Source organism: Microtus pennsylvanicus, chromosome 10 (assembly GCF_037038515.1).
Source record: "Microtus pennsylvanicus isolate mMicPen1 chromosome 10, mMicPen1.hap1, whole genome shotgun sequence".
Taxonomy (NCBI): domain Eukaryota; kingdom Metazoa; phylum Chordata; class Mammalia; order Rodentia; family Cricetidae; genus Microtus; species Microtus pennsylvanicus.
In genome coordinates, this window is record NC_134588.1 from 20,883,479 (window position 1) to 20,900,942 (window position 17,464).

At 44.4% G+C, this 17,464-nt stretch overlaps 1 protein-coding gene across 2 annotated transcripts in view; it reads right to left on the reverse strand.

Moving 5' to 3' along the window:
• The window catches only part of Lypd1 (LY6/PLAUR domain containing 1), a 48,128-nt gene that overhangs the window by 2,988 nt on the left and 27,676 nt on the right, over positions 1-17,464 (reverse strand). The window lies entirely within an intron of this gene.

The window sequence follows — 17,464 nt, forward strand, 5'->3', positions numbered from 1 at the left end:
GCCCCGAAAGGTGGGGTTAGCATGTGAGGCCTGCAGTCTAGCCATTGCTGTGAGCCCAAATCTGAGTGTATAGCTTTCCCTAACTCCTCCCACAGAAAGGATTCTTGTCCCCTGAGCTAGGAGATGGCTCGGGCTTCAAGAACTCCCAGATTCGCTGCAGCCTGAAGTTCTTTTGGGCGATTGCATGGAGGTCACACAGAACCTGTGGGGAATGTGTCAGACACTGCTTCATTTTTGACAAATTGTTCTGACAGCTATTTTAGTTGCTATATCCACGAATAAAGAGCTATTAAAATCAAAGTCTCCTTCCTTCTGAGTGTGTGTGTGTGTGCACGCATGATGTATTTGCATTTGTGCATGCAGTACCCTCGGACTGAGCATTGGATTTCCCTGGAGCTGGAGTTGCAGGTGGTTGTGAGCTGCTATGGAGGTGTTGGGAGCTAAATCTAAGACTTCTGTAAGAGCAGTGCATCTCTTAACCATCCTTCCTGCCCCTGCACACGTCTTTGCTATGAGGGTTCTGAGGATCAAACTCAGAGGTCCTCATCCTTGCATGGCAAGTGCTTTACTGACTGAGCCAGCTTCCCAGTGACAAGGTGTATTTGTTAAATCAAGTCCTACATTATACTAGACAAAAGGGTACTTCTTCCCTTTGTTGTTCAAACCATCTGTCTCATACTAGGACCACATACCGCATATCCAGCTGTTATCTCTGTTATTACCTAGTAAGTGGCCATAGAGAGATGGCTTCCAACCAAGAGTTCATTAAATCCCAGAATTCTCTGAATATAGAGAAAATCCCAAAGAGAGTCATCCTGGTCCATATTTTAGGGACCCCAATTTTAAGGGTACGCTAAGTTTAAATAGCAGGTAGAGGCACTAACAGTGTACAGGATAGCCTCGTTCTCCAGGAAGCAGCTTGCCTACAGGATAAGCTGACATCAAAGAGCTGGTTGTTGGCAACAGATATGGTGGGAACAGAAAGTTTCCTTAGGGGTTGGGAGGTGGCTCTGTGGGCAAAGCGCACGCCATGCAATCACAAGGACCTGAGTTAAGGTTCCCCAGAACACATGTCAAAAGCCAGGTGTGGTAACACAGGCCCATGATACCAGTACTGGGAGACAGAAAAGGAGGACCTCTGAAACTTACCACCCAACTGGCCTAACCTAATCCAGGTTCAGAGAAAGCTCCTGACTTTCATATAAGGTTAATATGGAGAAGTAGTTGAGGAAGACATTTGATACTACCTTCCTCTTCCCCACACGTGTGCATACAACACACGGACATGTGTACTCACCACACAAACAGAGGAGCTTTCTGAAAATACCATAGAACTCATCTTGTTTGTTTGTTATCTGGTTGGTTTTTTTTTTGATTTTTCGGGACAGGGGTTCTTTGTAACTTTTGGAGCCTGTCCTGGAACTAGCTCTTGTTGACCAGGCTGGTCACGAACTCACAGAGATCCGCCTGCCTCTGCCTCCTGAGGGCTGGGATTAAAGGTGTGGACCACCACCGCCTGGCTGCCTATGGAACTCATCTTAAGGAGTACAGGACAGGTGTCTTGTCCAATTAGACAGGAGCTGTCAAAGTAGGGCATCCCTGGTAATCATGTGATTTCTTTTTAAAAGCTGAGTATTCACTACAGTTAAACCATCATAATAATAATGATAACAAGGCTAGGGATATATCACTGCTGATAGAAGCCTAACAGCCATGATGCCCTGGGTCCCACCCCAGCACTGAATACATTGGTTGTAGTGGTGCATACTTGTAACTCTAGCACTTGGGAGGTAGAGGCATGGGAACCCGAAGTTCAAGTCATCCGCAGCTATATTGTGATTTAGATACCACCGGGGCTACAGAAGACCTGGACCTTGGGGGAGAATTGAAAGGGGGGGAGAGGCAGGGAGGGGAACAGAGAAAAATGTAGAGCTAATAAAAATGAATTTAAAAAGACCCTGTCTCAAAGCAGTAACAATTTTAACAGCTAAATCATGAGCTTCCAGGATGCCAGACACTGTACGGATGGCTACTATGTGCCAGCTCATTTAGTTCTGTTCCTAAAGTTAGGATATAGTGTGCCCTGGAAAGTCCTGTGTAGAAAAAGCTTTGTCCCCAGCACAGTGCTGATGGGAGGTGGGGTTCAGGGGGGATGTCTCAGGTCACAGTATAAATGTTCTAAAAGGGAACAGTGGTGTTATAGTTTCTCTCTCTCTCTCTCTCTCTCTCTCTCTCTCTCTCTCTCTCTCTCTCTCTCTCTCTTTTTCCCTGTCTCTCTCTCTCTCCTCTTCTCTCCTGGCTATGGAATGAGGGGCCCTACTTCTTCACATGCATCTACTATAATATGCTGCATCGTCCTAGGTCTCTGACCATGGATTGAGCTCCCAGCCCCAGCCCCTATGCCTGCACACTCCCTCCCCCGTGTGTGTGTGTGTGTGTGTGTGTGTGTGTGTGTGTGTGTGTGTGTGTGTAATGTGGAGGTCAGAGATCAACCACAGATGTTGTTTCTCTGGAAACATCCATCTTTAAGAGAAGGTCTCTACATGGTCTGGAACTCTCCAATTATGCTGAACTGGCTGGCCAGTGAGCCCAAAGGAGTCTAAGCATGTAAACTGTGTATTCTGGGTATCAAATTCAGGCCTGTGTGCTTTCATAAAATGTGCACTTTGCTGACTGATAGATCTCCACAGTCCCTTCAAAACTAAACCAAATACAAGCCTTTCTTCTTCCTACATGGATTATTTTAAGCATTTTGCTACAGTGATAAAAACCTGACTAGCCTGGTTGAAAGTACTAGGGGGACCCATGACTTTCCTAATGTACAGATCCAGAGCCTGAGGACTAAGACTTAGTAACTTGCCTAGGTCCCATCATCAGACTCTCTCTTGGCATCCACAATAGGGCATATTGTGGTGGCAATGGGGAGGTCCTTCTGTGTATGTGTTGCTTTTACTGTTTAATGAATAAAGCTGCTTTGGCCTATAACAGGGCAGAATATAGCCAGGCTGGAAGAGATAGAGGGAGAGAGTAGGTGGAGTCAAGGAGAAAGACACCATATAGCTGCCAAAAGAGAAAGATGCCATGTAGTTGCTGAAGGAGGCAGACACCATGTAGCTGCCCAAGAAGCAAGAGGTAACAAACCATGAGCCTTGTGGTAAAATATAAAATAATAAAAATGGGTTAGTTTAAGATATAAGAACTATCTAGAAATACACTTGAGCTATCGGCCCAACAATGTTATAATTAATATAGTTTCTCTGTGGTTATTAAGGTCTGGGTAGCCAGGAATGAGAGAGCAGCCTCCTTCTACAAACTGGTGCACCAATGTGGGGCACCTACATCCACATAAAAACTGAGAGAGCTTGGGAAGGAAGTCTGGACACAGAACAACAGAGTTAAGCATGGCTTCTTATAGCTGCATTTTTTTTCAGATAGGCTCTGTTTGCTGATGGTAAGCAGAGGCATGGCTCCATTAACAGAAGGCTTTCTGACTCAGCATTAGCAGCAAAAAAAACCGGCATGGCCTCTTTGAGAGAGGGCTCCCTGGTTCATACTGGCAGCACTTTGGCTCTTCTGGGAGGTCCCACACTTAAATAGGGTCTGTGAGCAGCATGTTACAAATCGTTTAATGGCAGCATAGACTCACTGCGTCCCTGGAGCTAAGGTGGCAAACATGGCTCACAAAGAGAATAAACACGGCTCACAGAGTCAGTGAACATGCCTTCACCATGTTGGACTTGGCAGAGAAAACAGGCAAGGCCACTGAGTTGGTCCAAGCTATACTTGTTTAACATTTTAAAAAAGCAAAACAAAATGTTCCTGGTCAAAAAATGATTACAGATATGCAATAAAGGTAGATTCAGATAAAAGAGATCTCTAAATGGGTTGGATAAATGTAGGGAGGCTTGGGAGAGAGTAGAAAAAGATATAGACAATTATAAAAAGAAATAGGTTTAAAAATAAAACAAAGTCTTTAAAAAACAGTAAAAGTAATATAAAAGAATACAGTCATAAATTAAAAGTGTAAAGAAAAATAAGTCATGTAAATATTACATATACACAGAGAGTCTGGATTATGTATATTATTGTGTTTTCTTTTAATTTTTTGACTGCAGAGAGACATTTGATTCCAGGGTCTGCTAAGTCAAACCAACATAAAGGTATCTTGACTTCAAAATTTGGGTATAAGGATATGTTGTTTTGGAAGAGGTTCTGCTTTTGTTTCCATAGAAGATGAGAACCTGTGAATTCCTTCCAGACTAATGTGGTTTAATGGAACAAGACCCTCCTGAAAGGTCTCTGTAAACCCTAAAAATACTTTGCCTAACAAACAGCAGGAAGCATTTTGGAGAAAACTATGCCCAAATTACCAAAATGATTATTTATAAGTATTTGCTTTCATTTAAATGGGGGATATGATATAGAAACAAATAGTTTACCTTGGTATAGATCTTGGTTTATTGATACAAATTTAAGGTTGATTTTGTTACATCATATATATGTAGTTCTGCTCTTGTTTAAGGTATTGTGTTTGTGGTGTTCTTTTAAAAATGTAAAGTATAATTTAAAAATACATGTTAATAGATAGTCATTTATAATAATCAAATTTGTAGTCATGTTATTTAGGTTTTCTAGATATTCAGAGATATATTTCGGTTAGTTAGATATTCCTCAACCTTTCAAAGACCTACAGAATATGGCATTTAAAATGTTTTAAAAACTTAGTCTTTTTCCAACAGTGAGACATGTCTGCTTCTGGCAGCACCAATTACTTCAAGAGGATGATGGGCATCAAAGAGGCTCCTTATGGAGTTTGCTAGCCATTTGTGCAAGAAACTGCTTTTGCCTGGTCTGCTTGATGGTATGCTATATGAACTGGACATGCAAGGTTGACAGAAAAATGACTGCTGAACTTGCTGAAAGAAGGTGAGACGGTCTTTTGGGGTTTCTGCTTCATGAAAGAGTCTGACAGACATTCTGCAGGACACAGAAGAAAGTGACTGATGCTTAAAATATATTGCTTCATGGAAAAGTCTGCTGGATACTATGGGCCTGTAGGCTGAAGATGGATGCCCCAATGTTACAGAAGAACTCAGGTCAGAGAAATGTCTCTGTCAACTGTAGAGTTTTTGGAAGCTTCTTACAATATACTTCCTGTTTACTTAGGTAATATATCCTTCGAGGGTTTTTGGTAGAGTTGAAAACATAGTTATAGCTTTTCTTAGTTATGATAAAAGATAAATTAGATATAAACTTTAGACTCACAAAGATAGGATAGATGATAGAGTATTTTCCTTAATTTGCCAAATGTAAATATTACAACTATAGTTCTTGCTTGATAACTGTTTTATATATGTAATTTCATTATGTTAAAGTTAAAACCTTTCTTTTTAATTAGACAGAAAGGGGGAGATGGTGTGGGATGTCCTTATGTATATGTGTTGCTTTTATTCATTAATGAATAAAGCTGGTTTGGCCTATAGCAGGGCAGGATATAGCCAGGCTAGAAGAAATGTAGGGAGAGAGTAAACAGAATCAAGGAGAAAGATGCCATGGAGCTGCCCAAGAAGCAAGAGGTAACAAACCATGAGCCTCATGGTAAAACACAAAATAAAAAATAAATGGGTTGATTTAAAATATAAGAGCTAGCTAGAAATATGCCTCAGCTATTGGTCAAACAGTGTTGTAATTAATATAGTTTCTATGCAATTATTTGGGTCTGGGTGGCCAGGAACGAAAGAACAGTCTCCAACTACATGGTGGCAAGTGTAGTTTGAATGAGAAATGCCCCTCATAAGTTCATGTATTTGAACACTTAGTCTCTAGATAGTCACCCTGTTTGGGAAAGTTATAGGGGCTTCAGAAGGTGGAGGCTGGAGGAAGTAGATTGTTCAGGATCAGCCTTGGGGTTTGATAGTCTGTACACTGCTTCCTGCCTGCAGGTGCAGTGTGACCCAGTGCAGTATGCTCTTGCTATCTCCATGTCTGCTCTCCCATGCTAAACTCTTTCTTTCTTAGACTTAACCCGCAACCAGTCTAGTGTTCTTCCACAGCTATGCATGTGACCCAAAACATTTCTGGATGACAGTGTCATGCCAATGTCACTTACACTTGTACATGTGAGTGAAAATAACCCCTTTGGTTGTTTTTTGTAAGGTGTTTATCTGGTTACAACAATGAACATAAATGATTCAGTAGCCAACTAAACATGGAGATGGAAGAGTTTGAAAGGGTGTGGTGACTTCAGACAATGAACTTTGGTGTGTGTGTATGTGACCATTTTTATATTAACAAATGATTTGGATTTGGGATGGATAAGATAAATTAATGACACGAGACTCAGAAGCAACTGTCTCAAACCTGCATGCCGCTTTTGGCAGTTGAGTGATAGAACGTGCCTCATAAGTAGTCAGGGACCTTTACCCAGCAATTGCCTGCAGATGTCTGGGCAAGTGTGGTTTGGCTTTGCAACCCTCCTCCAGGAGAATTGCCAGTTTGGGCGTGTGGTGTGGAAGTAGTAAAGATTCAAGCTGCCTGAACTCTCAAAGGGAGGTAAAGAGGTACTTTCAGTTTTCTTTAAGACATGCAATTTTATGTTATTTTTTTCCTGTAACTGCATGCTTGTGAGGGTTGATTTTCTAGCACTGGTCAGCCATCCTGGAAGGCAGCTGCTCTGGAAAGGCAAGGAGAGTGTGCGAATGCTCATAGGTAGGGGGCATTGTTCCAGTTCCCAGGCAGTCTCTAAAGAGTTCCCATTTCCTCTGCCTGTTAGAGTATATTATTTTTATATAATATACTCCTAATTTGATTTTATTTTTATTTTATATTTTTATTTATTCTCTCATATTTTGCATCTTGACTTCAGTTTCCCCTCCCTCCTCTCCACCCAGCCCCTCCCACCTCTCCTCTTTCCCAGATACACTCTTCCTTCATTTCCCTTGAGAAAAAAGCAGGTCTCCCAGGGATGTCAACCAAACATAGCATAACAAGTTTCAATAAGACTAGCCACATACCTTCTTATCAAAGCTAGATGAGGCAACCCAGTAGAAGGAGAAGGGTCCCAAAAGTAGACAAGAGAGTCAGCCATCTCCCCTGCCCCCTCTGTTAGGAATCCCACAAGACACCAAGCTCTTCAGCCATAACAAACATGCAGTGGACCTAAGTCAGACCCACACAGGCTTCCTGATTGTTGCTTCAGTCTCTGTGAGCCCCTATGAGTCCTGGTTAGTCAATCCTGTGGGCCATGTTCTTGTACCAATCTTCATTTTGTTGTTCACCAATCCAGCTACTTAAAGGGGAAAAAGCTCATGATAGTTAAACTGCCAAAATGATCTCTGTGTGGTGTCCCCTTCCCCTCCACACAAAATGAAGTTGTGTCACTTGGGCTGACAATCCTCCCCCCCAAGAGCTATAGAGCATCTAACAAATACCTCAGCTCCAGGTGTTAGGAGCCTCCTTTAGAGTTGTTGGTCAAGGGAATCCAAGAGGCTTCCAAAACAGTATACGCTATTACTGTTACCCTTGATTGTCTCCCAGAGGTTGAAGGTGAGTCCCCATTGCTGAAGATGTCATCTACTTAAAACACAGGACTCAGAAGAGTCTAGCCAGAGCTATCCCCCTCCCTAATGACTAGCTTTCATAGTAGAAGAAAGTGCTATGCCAACTCCCTAAGGAGAAAAGCAATCAAGTCCTATTCAGCTGTAAAGTCTATGAACCGCAACACCAGTGTGACAAGATGTTTCTAAGGTGCACCAGTGGCACTCAGACCTTGGCATTAACCAACAACTACCTTGGGCTAGTGAGGTCATGGATTGCAGAGGAAACCCAGTACCATCCCTGCATTCTCAATACTTATCCTTATAATCACAGGTAAGTGTAGCTCTCAGCCCTCACAAAACAAGCTTCTCTTTGCAGCAGACAGAGGTGATTTGGAAAACCACAACTGGTCAAAATATAGAGCACAATTGATCATGGCATGCTCGGCTTGAACAGGGGGTGTTTTTCTAAGAAAGGGGTTAGAAAGATCATAAGAGCTAGAGGACCAGAAAGTCTACTGTGAGATTATATCCCGAAGAAAAGACAGAGAAGCTCCCCCTGTGATACTGCAATAGATGGCTGCCTGACCAAGACCTGAACAGAGGCAATACCAATGACAGGCTAATATGGAAGAGAATTCTCATAGAGCCCTGCCCACAGAGAACTACAGGCAGCCAAAGACTGCTGAGAGAGAGAGAACTAGTCTTCAGGGATGAGCACCCTAATTGGTTACCCAGTACCAATGTGATCAACTTTGAAAACGTGGGACTCGAGCCCAGCGGACGGAGACAAAGATATAGACATAGGCGTAGATGTAGACATAAATACAGATGCAGCACTAAGTGGACTAAGTGTGTGTGTGTGTGTGTGTGTGTGTGTGTGTGTGTGTTTGTGCATGTGTGTGATTAATAATCAAAGAAAAAGAAGCTACAAGTTTGAGAGGGAACCTGGGGGTGAGAATCAGAGGGACTAGATAGAAAAGACAAGAGACATGGGAGGGGTTTGAGAAAAGAATGAGAAGTGGGAAAATGATGTAATAATATTTTACTATAAATATCTTTAAAATGCTAAATATGTGGTGTGTTATGTGGTGTGTTTATTTCTCAAAACTAAAAAGGAAAAGTAATGTAAACTTCTAAAGGAGGGAGGCAACCGACAGTCCTACCCATCCGTGACACCCATGAACCACATCAACAACTAGCATGGCACAGTAACTCTAAGGGTGCAGGAGTGGCCAGCTGCTCAGTGCTGGTGAAGTTATGATTGGAGGAGAATCTCTAGCTAGTAACTTGCTAAGCCAGTATAATCCCTAACAACAATCTATAAACCATAGTCCTTACACCCAAAGATACATGTAGTCTTCACCCCTCACCAAGGAAACTTCATTTTGCAACAGAGATCACAGCATAAAACCACAATCAATCAAAATGCAGATTTGTGGAGTCCGGTTCCTCTGTGTGCTTGTACAGAACAGTCCCACATCTAAGGAATAAAGACTAAGAGTCAGAGGACCAGAGAATTTACTGTGAGATTGGGTTTCCCAAGAATATCAAAAGCCACACCCATACATTCTCACCACATGGCTGCCCAAACATGAGCTGAACAGAAAAGACATCAATGCCAAACTGGGCAGAGACAAGTCCATGAGGCCTCAAGCTTACACAAAAGTCTGTTGGCAACTGAGGAAAGCTGTCAGGGGAGAGGTGGGGAGGAGCACACCATGTGTCCAGGGTTACAAATGGTCAGTCATAAAAGCATAAACACAGGTAGCATTATAGGGACTGAAGACGTTATATTTAGGTTTTATACGTATTTATGTGTGTGTATGTATGTGTATATGCATATATGCATGCAATTACAATTAGTGAAAAAGAGCCCATGAATTTGAAGGAGAGAAGGGAGGGATTTGTGAGAGGTAATGGAGAGAGAAAGGGGAAGGGAGAAATGTAATTAAATATAAACTCCAAAAAATTAAAAAACCCTTAATTTGGAAATATTATTTAAAGCAAAATATAATGGAGGCTGGGAAGTGTATAACATGCTTGCTGTGCAAGGATGAGGACTGAGCGTAACTCCTCACATGCACAGAAGAACCTGAGGCTGTGGCAGATCACACCTGTAGCCCAGCATTGGGTGGAGAGAGCAGAGCTTTGGAACTCAACAGCCAAGCAGTCTAGCCTGGGTAGTGAACTCCACGCTCAGTGAGAGGTCTTATCTAAAAAGGAGAGAAGCAAAGCAAATAAAAAGAAGGTAGAGAGCCACCGAGGAACGTACCTAACATGGCCCTCTGACCTCCACACACATACACACATAACTACACCTTCATTCACTCATGTATCCCACATGAATACAAGCAAATGCTACAGGCACACCAAAATTACTATAAGGACCAAGTTTCCTTAATGTATAAAATGGCCCAAGCAGTTAGTAAGGAATAAGTAAGAGTTCTCGTCTCAAAGGCAGACAGAGTGGATGACAGTTCATAGATGAGACAAGAAGGCCCAGGCGCGTGAGCTGGGATCCTCATCCACCCTACCAGGAAGAAATGTGCAAATTAAAACTTCAGTGAGCTACAGGTCCTACTTAGCACATGGGCAAAGTTCATAAGGCTCATTAGCACCAATCTCCTGGGCTCTGCACGCAGGTGCTCCTCGCTGCACTGGTTCAGAGGGCAGACAGGTGTAAACGCCGTGACTACAAGGTGGCGGCAGCTATCAACACCACAAATGCACACTTTCCTTGACCCAGCGATTCCACTTGGACGACATCTGCAGAAACGCAAACTGTCCATACCTAAGGTTAGCCACCAAGGGGTGGTTTTAGTTGCGAGGGGGGACAATTGCTCTGTCTGTCACTAGGAAGCTGGTAAACAGCCTGTGTCTTCTCAACACAGAGAGACTTTTCCCCAGGTACCAAATGAGGAAATGGCTAAGAGACATTTTGTTATAAAATGAAATATAGTTGAACAATTCCTTCTTTCCTCGCCTCTTCTCTTCTTCTCCTTTTTAAGACTTGATGAAGGGACTTTTGCTTCCTTCTGTGCCCCGGTTTCATCTCTGTTGCGGTAAAACACTTGCCAAAAGCAGCTTGGGAGAAGGAAGGGTTTATTTGGCTTATGTATCCAGATCGCAGTCCAAGGAGTTCAAGGCAGGGACCTGGAGGCAGGAATTGAAGCAGAGGCCACAGAGGAGTGCTCCTTACTGGCCTTCTCTCCATGGCTTGCTTGGCTTGGCTTTTCCTGTGACCTAGGACCACCTGTGTAGGGTGGCACCAGCCACAGTGGAAGCCTGGGCCTTCCCATCTCTATCCTTCATCAGGAAAATGCAGCACAGGCTTGCCTACAGGTCTAGCAGATAGGAGCATTTTCTTACTTGAGATTTCTTCTTTTCAAATGAGTCTAGCTTGTGTTGAGGTGACAAAAATCCCAACCAGCACATCCTACAGTAGAGATATGATTGAAGAACGTTACAATACTAGCTCACTTAATCGTTGTAATGACTCCAACACAGTTTCCTCAGACATGGAAACTGACACAGGCATCACTGAGGTAATTTACACAGGCGACAAAAGGTAGAGCTGGGATTTGAACCCAAGAGGCGTGATTTACAAACTATACTACTAACGGTTCTACTATACTGCCTACCATGCTCCTACGGGCATATTTGGAGGGGGAGGAAGCTTGCATACATGGTTTTACAAGCATCAAGTCTCTCTGGAAGAATATACAGCAAAGAGATGATATTAGCTATCTCTGAAGAAAGATGCTGCATAGTCTCAGTGGTAGAAAAAAAAAAAAACGAGACCCTTTTTTGAAACCATCTGAAATCAAAAGGCAAGAGAATGAAGTACCACCCGGAAATGACCTTTGAAAATAACACCCCCAATGGGGAATTTTTATCCGATAGCTTCCCTTCTCAGCACTGCATCAAACAAGCTCTCGCCAGCTATCTGTTAGGGGGTCCTGAGAGTGAGCACATTCTCAAAGAGAGAAAGGCAGCCACAAGAAGGAGGTATCGCAAAGCCCAAGATTTGGGGTCACAAGGCAGGGAATTTATGGCTGTTTTTCCTTTAACTCAGTCTTCAAAAGTTTAAGTCTGAGCCCAAGGGGGAAGGGCAGAGATAAAATCAGAAAGAGCGTTCACAGATGTCTGATTGGAACATAAATCAGCATAAGTGCTGTGGGATCCGGAGGCTTTCCAAAATTTTGTTTTTAATACTGTGCAAATGTGTCTATATATATGGATATGTGCACATGAGCACAGATACCTCAGAGGCCACAAGACCCCAAAAGCTAACATTGGGGCTACAGGCTCTTATGGCCGACCCTATATGGGTGCTGGGAATTGAACTTGGGCCCTCTGCAAGAGCAGAATACATTCTTAACCACGGACCAATCTTTCCAGCCCCCAGAGGGATTTATATTACATGTACAGGCTTTGTGCATGTTACTGGAGATGGAACCCAAGGTTCTGTGCGTGCTAAACATATCCCCAGCCGTTGAGCTAAAGTCCCAACCCTTAATAACTTAAAACGTGCAGCTTCCATAGTTACACTGAACATTTATACTAGGAAACAAAAGCACCTTTATATCCTTAATTGGGAAAAGGTGCACTTACACTACAGGACATTAAACAGCTTTTAAAAGGAAATCACAGTGCCCTGTGCTGATCTAGAATGCTCTCAATGAGGGCAAAAGTTGCAGAATGACATTTAAGCTCACTGTTTATGTAGGAAAACCATAAAACGACACAATACTTGCTTTAACCATGTCTTCAGAGGGATGTGTCTACAAACTTGTGTCTGAGAGCTTGTATGTCTAAGTAAAATCGGAACCAGATAACCAGAAAGTTATACATTTACGCTGGATTACTCCATGGTTCCAGGAATGGTTTGTGTATGTGCATGTGTGTACACATGGAGGCCAGAAATGCATGTTGCTATTTACCACTCTCCACCTTATTTTTAAGATAGGGTCTCTTGTTGATCTTGCAGCTTATTAATTTGCCTTGTCTGGATGGCCAGTGAGCTCCAGGGAGCATTCCGACTCCGCCTTCCCCGTGATGAGATTAAATGGTGCTGAGGATCCGACTTAATGTCCTCAGGCTTCCACAACAAGTGGTTTCCTAGCCGTGCTGTGTCCCCAGCCCTGTTTGTGATACATGAGTGCTTTACAGGGGGAATATATTCACTCATAGATTGCATCTGTAAGTCACAAAAGAATGGAATTGAGAAAGACAAATCCCGTGAGTCACTTCCGTGCAGCCTGAGACTCGCTGCATGCCGTAACAGAGGGAACTGATTGGCAGACTGGTCCTTACCATGGAAGACAGCATACAGCCCAGCCTCCCAGATAGGCTGCCTTGAATCAGCACTCAGACCTGGCAAAAGGTGGCATGATTTGGCATGACTTTAGCAGCATTGTGGGATGAGTCTGAGCTGCAGTCTGCCCTAGGTGAACTCCTCACTGCATGTACACAGATGACTGGGAGGCTCAGCTACTTCTTACCCACTAGGGGAGAAGAAACTCACATGTAAGACCAGCAGACACACAAGTTCTAAAGACCTGAACGGCCAAGAGGTGTTCGTTGCCCCTCAACTGCATAACTTTTTCCTCGTACTACATGTTTTACCAGTGAACCTACTGACAGAATGGAAGACCCAATCATTAGAGCAGAGCCCAGCACACACTGACTCAAAAGACTTTGTCAAATGGATAAACGAGGGCTTGAGGAGATAGCTCTGTAGACAAATTCTTGTCATGGAAATATGAAGACCTGAGTTCTATCATCAGAACTCACCTTAAGAAGCCTGACAGGTGGCTGGCACACATTTGTAATCCCAGTACCAGGGAGGCAGAGACATGATAATCTCTGGGGCTCATGGGCTGTCCAATCTACTAGCTTACTCACCAAGTACCAGGTCAATGAGAAACTATGCTTTTCTCTCTCTCTCTCTCTCTCTCTCTCTCTCTCTCTCTCTCTCTCTCTCTCTCTCTCTCTCTCTCTCTCTCTCTGTGTGTCTCTCTCTGTCTCTCTGTCTCTGTCTCTCTGTCTGTCTCTCTGTCTCTCTCTCTCTCTCTCTCTCTCTCTCACACACACACACACACACACACAACACACACAGAGAGACACTCACACACACACCTGAATAAACACCTCTGGACACACACACTTACACACAGACATATATACTACACACACATCCACCCTCACACACAGATACACACACACCTGCACACACATCCACACTCACACACAGATACACACACACCTGCACACAATACACACACAAATGAATGAAAAGGAGGATGGGAGGCAGAGAGAAGGGGGTACATTGACCACACTACGGTGAGTGCTTGTCTGTGAAATGCTTTCAGAATTCCATTCCTAGGCCTGTGCGGTCTCAGCAGCTGAGGCTCCACCGAAGACAGATCTCAGGCCATGGCTGACACAGGTGGAGCTATGAAGCCCTAATCTTGGTGAGAGAGATTAGCTTAGCCAGAGCTGGCAGGCTGGGGTGACTGATGAAGAGCTGGTTAACCCCAGTTCAGACCTGCTCCTTGCTCCACCTCATGGGGACACTGGTATGCCCCATGACTTTCTGGCACCTTCTCACAGCTTGGATTCCCAGCCCGGAAGCTTTGTGGAACGCACCACCCACTATTGCTAAATCAATCAAGACGGCATGCTTTTAAAACAATCCTTTTTATGTCTTTGGAGAAGTTCTGTCCTCCCAGGGACTCTTGGATTTAGTGGGGTGGCTGTGCATGCTGGCATTACAATGGCTGCAAATAGATTTCCTGGAGGAAGTCATTCCTGTTAATCTGCCTTATTAGGCTGTGCGTGGTGGGGCCTGGCACGGGAGCGAAGGAGAGGGTAGCCAAATATTGACGTTGCTTCTTGGGGGATTCATTCCACTACAGCAACGGTAGTGGATTCTGGGGGTGCAGGGAATGACTATAGAGATTAACAGCCCCAGGAGTCATGCTGAAAAGGAAGAATATGGAGATGAAGAGATGGGCTGGAGAAGTAGCTCAGTGAACTTACTGTTCTTCCAGAGACATGGAACCCACGTGACTCACAGCTCCAGCTTCAACAGTGATGGGGGGTCAGAGAGACAACCTCGTCAGTAATAGGCTTGCTTTGCAAGTCTGAGGACAAGAGTTTAATACCCAGACCCCTTGGTAAAACTAAAGACAAGTATGGCAGCACAGGTCTTTAGTCCCAGTTGGGGAGGCAAAAGTAGAGCCTTGGAAGCAGGGAGTTAGCTCCCTGACCAGTCAGCCTGGCTTTCTTAGTGGGCTCCCCATCAGTGAGAGACCATGCCTCCAAAAATAGTGGATGGTACCTCAGGAAATGTTCCAAAAAGTCTGGAAACGTCTGTCTTTTATCTTCAACATGTATGTGTGTGTGTGTGTGTGTGTGTGTGTGTGCATGTGCATGTGCACACACGTACTCATATGCACACACACACACACACACACTACTGTGGTTGGCACAAAGTGGGTGCTTGCTGTTACTACGTTATTATTATCCACATCTGTCTATGGGAATGGTCTGTTCATGCCCTTGGTGCACACAAGCAGGTAAACCACACCCCTTAGCATGTACCACAGAGGGGACCTTGACTTCCACAATCATTGATTGACTCACCTGACATTTAAAACTGTCTCCTCCTTGTTGCAGGAGGCCACTTGTTTGTTCCCGGCTGTTCAGCCCCAAAATGACCACACAGAAACTGTATTAATTAGATCACTGTTTGGTCAATCACTGAAGTGTATTGTTAGCTAGCTCTCACATCTAGAATTAACCCATTTTTATTGTTTTATCTTTTACTACGTGGCTGTGGCTTACCGGCAAGGTTTCGTCTGGCGTCTGTCTCTGGCAGGGCTACATGGCTTCTCACCGACTCTGCCTTCTTTCTCCCAACGTTTGGTTTAGTTTCCCTGCCTATCTCTACTCTGCCCTAGCACAGGTCGAGGCAGCTTTTTATTTATTAACCAATAAAAGCAACGCATATACAAAAGGACCTCCCACACCACCTCCTCCTCCCCTCATTCTCAACCCTCCTTCTCCACCCCTCCTGGACTGGACTGGGCCACATCTTGGCAGGTGTATAAGCTATACATTCAGATGTGGGGAGACCAAAGGCAAACCTGGGGATGGTACAGGAGGAAGGAGAAAGGCAGAAATTTTAGAGGTGGAGGTGGATGCTGGACAGCCTTTGTCTCCTCTGCAGCAAGCCCGCTCCCCAGCATCAAGCTTGCTTTACAAGGTTGAATTATTGATTACACAGGAGCAAGAAGAAAGATGGTGTTTTCTCTTTGTTGGAGTTCAGCTCTTTTGGCCAGCTCCTAGCACAGCTGGGGCACTGTAGCTTTAGTGGACAGAATAAAAAACATCTTCAACAGCCTAGCTGGAAGCAAGCCAGCCTGAAAGTGGTCTCAGCTCTGGGATTCCACATTACCCTGAATTGGACTGCAGATCGCAGGCTGGCGTGTTGGTCTAGAAGCCTACTGCAAGTTGACCGGGCTGGAAGCAGGTAGATATGAAACTCTTGAAGGAACTGATCACAGGTGGGTCCTATCGCTCTGCCCTAGGCCTTCCTTTTTGAAAGATGCTTTACTAGTCTTCCTAGTGGGTTTAGGACACACAGGGAGCTTTAGGACACAGGTAGCCCTAGAAAGCAAAGCATGTAACCCAACACAGAATTGTAAATGTACTTAAAACCTTATGATATTTTCTTTTTTCTTCTCCCATGGAATAACTTGCTTGCACAGTTGTCCAGTGTAAACTCTGAAGATGACATAAATCCCATTAAATGTCATGTAAAATAAATGGCTGTGTGCTTGTCTGAGTCTCTGTGCTGTGGGGTTGACACCCCTGTAAGGGCTTTACTAAGAGGCTCACCAGAAGGCACGCCCACTCCCCAGGTATGAGCAATGCCAAGACTCCAGTGGGTGAAGGAACTCTGAGCAGCGGTTTGCAGACAGCAGGGTGCAATCACCTGTTGTTCTTTAAATATGCACATCCCGGAACCACCCAGGCTGATCTCTTACAGGTGGTCCAATCAGCGCTTTGAGAAGGAAGAGCGCATGCACAGACTATAAATGTAATTTTTAATCCTTCCAGAGAGATGCCGTTTGGATAATTCATTATGCACACAGCCTGGCTGACTGGACTCGGTGGTAGGGATTGGAGAAGCTTCTGACTGACACACAGGGGAGCCTCAGTTACGGAACAAGGGCCACCTTTTCCAGGCTGTCTTCTCCGGCACCATCTTTTCCTGTTGCCCCATTGTTGTGACTGCCCTGCTCTGTAGGTCTATCGGAGCACTGGCTCTCCCATTGCCCTCCAGAGACTTCAACTGCTGAGCAGACGTGTTTAATCTGCCTCATCGGTCTCAAAGGGGAGGCAGCCAGGAGAACAGACCATCCATGCAGGCGACCAGGTCAACGCTTATTTGGACCAGTGCCCTCTGAGAGGATGTGGTAGTTTTTAAAGAATGTGACACAGCTCAGAATCACCTGGAAAGAGTCTTAATGAAGGATTATCTAGATTGTGCTTCCTTGTGACATGTCTTTGGGGGCATCACTCCTCAGGCAGGGGGTTCCTGAACAGCGTGAACGTGGAGGAGAACAGAGCTGAGCAGCACAATTGAGAAAGCGTGTGTGTGTGTTCATCCCTCTTGTCGCTTGCGTGAGGCTGTGATGTGACCCGCGGACTCCAGCTCATGTCTCTGTGATGCCTCCACAGAAGGGAGCATAGCATGTAACTGTGAGCTAAAATAAACCCTTTCTCCCTAAGCTGCTTTTCGTCAGGGCTTTTTCTTTTTATTCCAGTAATAGAAATAAAACAGAAATAGGTCGTGGTTTTTTTCTCCTTGCCCCTTTACTGTCTCACTGGCTTACTCACTTCTACCCTGCCTA